Below are 5626 nucleotides of genomic sequence, written 5' to 3'. Positions count from 1 at the left end.
TATTTAATCAGATTTATAACTATTATTTCGTTATTATAGTTAAAACAGATCTATTATATTCAGAATTTTTATATTATTTAAATCAGAATTAGCATTTTATAAATATTAGATCAGAATTAACACAGAACTATTATTTCTGTTATTTATAATCAGAATTATTATTTAAAATAATATTTTAATCAGAATTTATATTTTTAATCAGGATTTGTATTATTATATTTCAGAATTACTAGTTAAATCAGAATTTTTATTTATATTTTTCAGAATTATTATATAATGAATAAATTTCTATTTTCTTAGAATTATTATCAGATTCATTATTTTAAATCTATAATATTTATATATATATATATATATTGTTATTTTAAGTGCGTAATAATCAGGAGTTAGTATTCATATTAGTAATAATATTTATATTATTTGGTAAAATTATTAACATTATTTTAATACTATATAAAATCAATATTTATGTTACCCATTTATTTGTCATATATTTATATTAAATATAAGCATATGACTATTATTTAGAAATGTTAATGCAAAATTTTATAAAAGTCTCGATATTTAATCCCTAAATTCCCAATATTTAACAAACACTCAAAATTAATAGGGTAAGTCTCTTGTGCAACGACACTTGGAACAATCCTCATAATCTCTTTCCAAGAAATACGCAACGCACTCCAAGGTGAGTATACATGACCCATTTTCGCTTTACACTTTTGGGTGCAATATGTATTACATATCAAACATCACAACACGTTAAACATTTTATGCACACTCTATCCTTATTCTATGTGATACATTTTAATCATGTTAGACATGTTATGCTACTGTAAACACCTAATGACTATGTGTTCATTAACTTCGTACAAGCCTCCCCTAACAATGGTAGCGCTATAGGTTGAGAAACGCCCCTCCTGTTCTATGAGCAGGTATTGTTAGGTTTAACTATGTCAAACATACTCAAACTCGTTTGAGTACACTTTAATTGCGTTAAACTTTGGTTTGGGCACATAGAGTAACATCGTTTCGAGTATATACTGTTTACATGATATTGTATTTCACATTTGGATATGAGTAAACATTTTAAACACGTACTATGCTATGTATGAAAACTTGTATACTCGCCAACATGTTTTGTGTTGACATTATTTTAATACATATTGCAGGTTGAAAGTACAAGATTCAAGAATCAAGCTAGGATGAACTCTAGAAACCCACATAACATTTGAATTATTGTTGAACAATATGTTGTATTGTTTGGAACTATGTATTTCACTTTAGAGTTTATGAAATAAATTAAATAAATTATTGTCACATTTAGTGTTATGTTGTTTTGAGCAATTTGTTCGTCTCATCCCGATGTTTCCGCCATCGGTTGGGGTGTGACAGATTGGTATCAGAGCCATAACTATAGGGAATTAGGTAGGACTGCCTTACTTTTCCCTAGTCTATAGTAGGAGTACTCTGATACCAGATTGGTATCAGAGCCATAACTATATGGAATTAGGAATGCCTTGCCTAGTCTATAGTTTAGGAGCTTTCTCACTATGTGTTGCTTAAAACAACTTCCCTTCTATCTTCTTTGCTTCCCTCTACTTACTTTTGGACTCTTAATATACATGCCTTTCCTAAGGCTAACACAATACACACTTGGAGGCTTTGAAGACACTCTTACAACACAATCGAAATGATTCATCAAGATAGGGGTGATTCCCACACTTGGTGATGAATTTCACTCAGCTATACTTTGATTTTTGCACGAAATCTACCCTCAAGTTAGGAGTGATATCCAAACCTTGATGGGAGTTTTCCATTTCATACTCTAGTGGACCCTTATCTTTTGATAAGTACCAACCACGTTAGGGTACAATGTTATCAAGTTAGAGGTGATACTCGCATCTTGTTTAACTAGTCCCACTCCTCGATTTTCGCTCTCGCCAAAGTCTCGATTTCCCAATCGATTAAGAACGTGTAGTAACTGGAAGGGTTAGGTACCGGTAGTCGGGACGTCCTGTCTAGGTTTGGCATTCGTATAAATCCATTAAGGACCCGTTGCCTACCTGGGGACCATCGATGAGAGTACTAATACCTATTAGGCCAAAGCACGTTTCCTTAATTCGAGAAGGTCTTCGATTCACTTTGGAAGTGTCATACGTTACGTTCCGTGACAATCCATATTTTACGTTAAATCTCTTTTTATGTTATCTCAATTTCTATGTGATTTTACATTGAGCGTTATCTTCATTCCTAGCTAGGAGACACATTTCGCACTATTGTCGTAACCTAAAACAATTAATGATACTCCCTCGTGAACAAATTAAATTTATTATGCTTTCATTATACATGTTATACTATGTGAAAATCTATGACATTTCATTCATTTTATGTGAACAACAATGTGAAAGACAATGTGCTATGTGATGCATTCATGAAACCAATTTTCCTAAATAAAAACCTTATGATCAAAGTCTCATTTTATAAACCTTTAGATATAATCTTTTCAAAAGTTTCATCTTGATTTCGAGGACGAAATCTCCTAAAGGAGGGGAGACTGTAACGCCTCGCGATTTTGAACTTTCTATTTATAGCTTGTTGACTTGTACTGTCCTATTTTAGACAATTGTACCCTCAGTCAACTTAATCGAATTTCGAGACTTGAATCATAATGAAAAATTCCATCATTTTGATCATATGTTTGTTTTAATACTAAGTTATGCTATTGCACGTTGAAACACGTCAAACTATGTTAAGCACGAAAAAACAGTGAAATTCCATCTAAATCTCAGCTCTTAATTCCATCGTTGCCAAGAGATTACCCTAAAACCGAACAAAGTTGGGAATTCGTACGTTAATTCGGTTGAAGTATCAAAATTGGGATTTAAAATGATTTTTATATTATTTTAAATAATTAAATAAACTAATTAAGTAAATAAATTAGTAAAAAAAAAAAATATAATATTATTTTATTGAATTTCAGTTAGTTTGAACTAACTTAGTTAACAAAGACTTTTGAAACTTTGACTTAACCTAGTTAGGTCTAACCAGGTTACTAATTATCAAAGGAAACACTAACTGAGTTAAGAAACTCAGTTAGTTCAGTTAGGAAAAAAAAGAAAGTAAAAAGGGGGGTTCTCCTGGGTGAGAACCGGCCCCTTTGAGACTCGAACCGCTGACCTCTGGTTCACATGCACGTAGCCCGACCAACTGGGCTACGTGACTAACCCGTTTGGATCCATGTTTTAATTACTGATATACGCTATTTCGTCGGACATAAATTCAAATCATACAACCGCCAAAAGAACCTGCAACGCGTTTCTCCGATTTTTCCGGTCAACCTCGCTGTATTCTCTTACCATATATACCGCTGACATTTCTGGCAATCAAATCAATGATTGATTGCCATCCCTTTTTCGTTCCCTAATCACCTCCGCGTTTCCAAACAAGACCCGACACCACTCGACTATATATACCCGGCCTCCCCTAACCTCCGAGAACCACACCTCCACAAACCTGTTCGATCTCGACACACCCTCCGAAACCTCACCCGGAAATCCTGCAACTTTCTCCTTTCTCTGCTTTGTCGCCGGAACACCTGCACCTTCGCCGGAATCCCTGACCAATCGCCGGAGAAGACGGGTATTTCCGGTAAGCTTCTTCCGATCTCGTTTTCATGTTCCGGCCATGCATCGTGTTACAGTATTCTCTATTATTACTGTTATTGTTATTAAGGTTATTATTATTATTAATATTATTATTATTAACATTATTATTATTGTTACATCATTATTAATATTATTATTATTATTATTATTATTATTATTATTATTATTCTCATTATTATTATTATTATTATTATTATTATTATTATTATTATTATTCAGATATAATTATTATTATTAATATTATTTAAACAGGTTTAATAAACAGATTTAAATGATCAGATTTATTATTATATTTTTAATCTGATTTATTGTTCAGAATTCTTTTATAGAAATCAGAATTATTACGTTATATGAAATCAGATTTATTAATATCATTATTAATATTAAAACAGATTTATTTAATTATTAATATTATATTTTATAACTATTATTTCGTTATTATAGTTAAAACAGATCTATTATATTCAGAATTTTTATATTATTTAAATCAGAATTAGCATTTTATAAATATTAGATCAGAATTAACACAGAACTATTATTTCTGTTATTTATAATCAGAATTATTATTTAAAATAATATTTTAATCAGAATTTATATTTTTAATCAGGATTTGTATTATTATATTTCAGAATTACTAGTTAAATCAGAATTTTTATTTATATTTTTCAGAATTATTATATAATGAATAAATTTCTATTTTCTTAGAATTATTATCAGATTCATTATTTTAAATCTATAATATTTATATATATATATTGTTATTTTAAGTGCGTAATAATCAGGAGTTAGTATTCATATTAGTAATAATATTTGTATTATTTGGTAAAATTATTAACATTATTTTAATCTATATATATATATATAAATGAGATGGATTTGGGCTATGTGTCCTTTGTCTTTGGCCATCTAGGCTGATGTGGCAATTTGGTTTAGGAGGGAAATCCCAATTTGCTTTGTACAATCACGATTCCAAGGAAAAAAGGCGGGATCCGAATTGAGTTGGGTCGGGTTTTTCGAATTCGGGTCATAGTATATATTTTCTTTTTTTCTCATTCTTCTTGCACACGCTTTACAAACCCTAAAAAACTAAGTTGCATCCTCTCTCCTATCACCACCACCAAGATCCTCAATTCTAAACCATAGCCAAATCTCTGCAACATCATCTTCTTCACACAAATCAATCCTATTAACCAATCAAAGGTATGTTTCTATGTTTTTTATTTTATTGTTTCTGATTTCTTTGTTTTACGATTGTAATCTACACAATCGATCCTAAATCTACTTTATTTATGTTATTCAATTCTATAGAAACTTGATTTTATAAAGATTGTGTCGAATGCTATTAACTTCTTCTTTGTCCTAAACTTTGTAGATCTGATCATAAAAATTGAAGGTATGTTGTTTTAATTTGTTGTTTATCTATTGTGTATCTTTAATCTAGCGATTGAACATTTATCTTTCTGTTTTTTTTTTTGCAAACAAAATCAAGATCAGAGGTTTTATTATCATCATCTACATATATCAAAGTTACTGATTTTTGTTGATTTTGTTTTTCATGTGGAACCCTAAATCTTGGATAAAATCGGACTCCGATCATTCGTGAAACAACAGAGGTTAGTTAAATGTTATAGCTGTTTTCTTTTTTTTTAAGTTTGTGTAGGTTTGATTTTATCCTTTCTGTTCGGTATTTCTTTTTTTTTTTTTCGTTGTTTGTTGGTTGTTTGTTGATGATGATTTTGCATTATCCGATTCCAATCATATGAAATGATATTTTGTTGATGTTTTGATTTTGTTCTCATGTTACTCATATTTTTATTTACAGTCTTTTAGTTTGTTGTTGATGATGATATGTTTTGATTGTGTCCGATGTTTTTTGATTGTGTTGATGAAGATTTACAGTGGTCTGATATTTTTTCATCTGGTATAATGTTTTTGTCTTCGGAATATTGATTTTGGTTCTA

At 30.1% G+C, this 5626-nt stretch overlaps 1 long non-coding RNA gene across 1 annotated transcript; it reads left to right on the top strand.

Annotated features, from left to right (window-relative positions):
* Positions 1-622: 622 nt before the first annotated feature.
* Positions 623-1319, top strand: LOC118491696. The gene is made up of 2 exons (XR_004891951.1): positions 623-685; positions 1170-1319. It is a non-coding gene; the product is annotated as an uncharacterized LOC118491696 (long non-coding RNA).
* Positions 1320-5626: the final 4307 nt, after the last annotated feature.

The sequence above is a fragment of the Helianthus annuus genome, chromosome 4, assembly GCF_002127325.2.
Source record: "Helianthus annuus cultivar XRQ/B chromosome 4, HanXRQr2.0-SUNRISE, whole genome shotgun sequence".
Lineage (NCBI taxonomy): Eukaryota > Viridiplantae > Streptophyta > Magnoliopsida > Asterales > Asteraceae > Helianthus > Helianthus annuus.
This window is presented reverse-complemented; position numbering and strand designations above follow the sequence as displayed.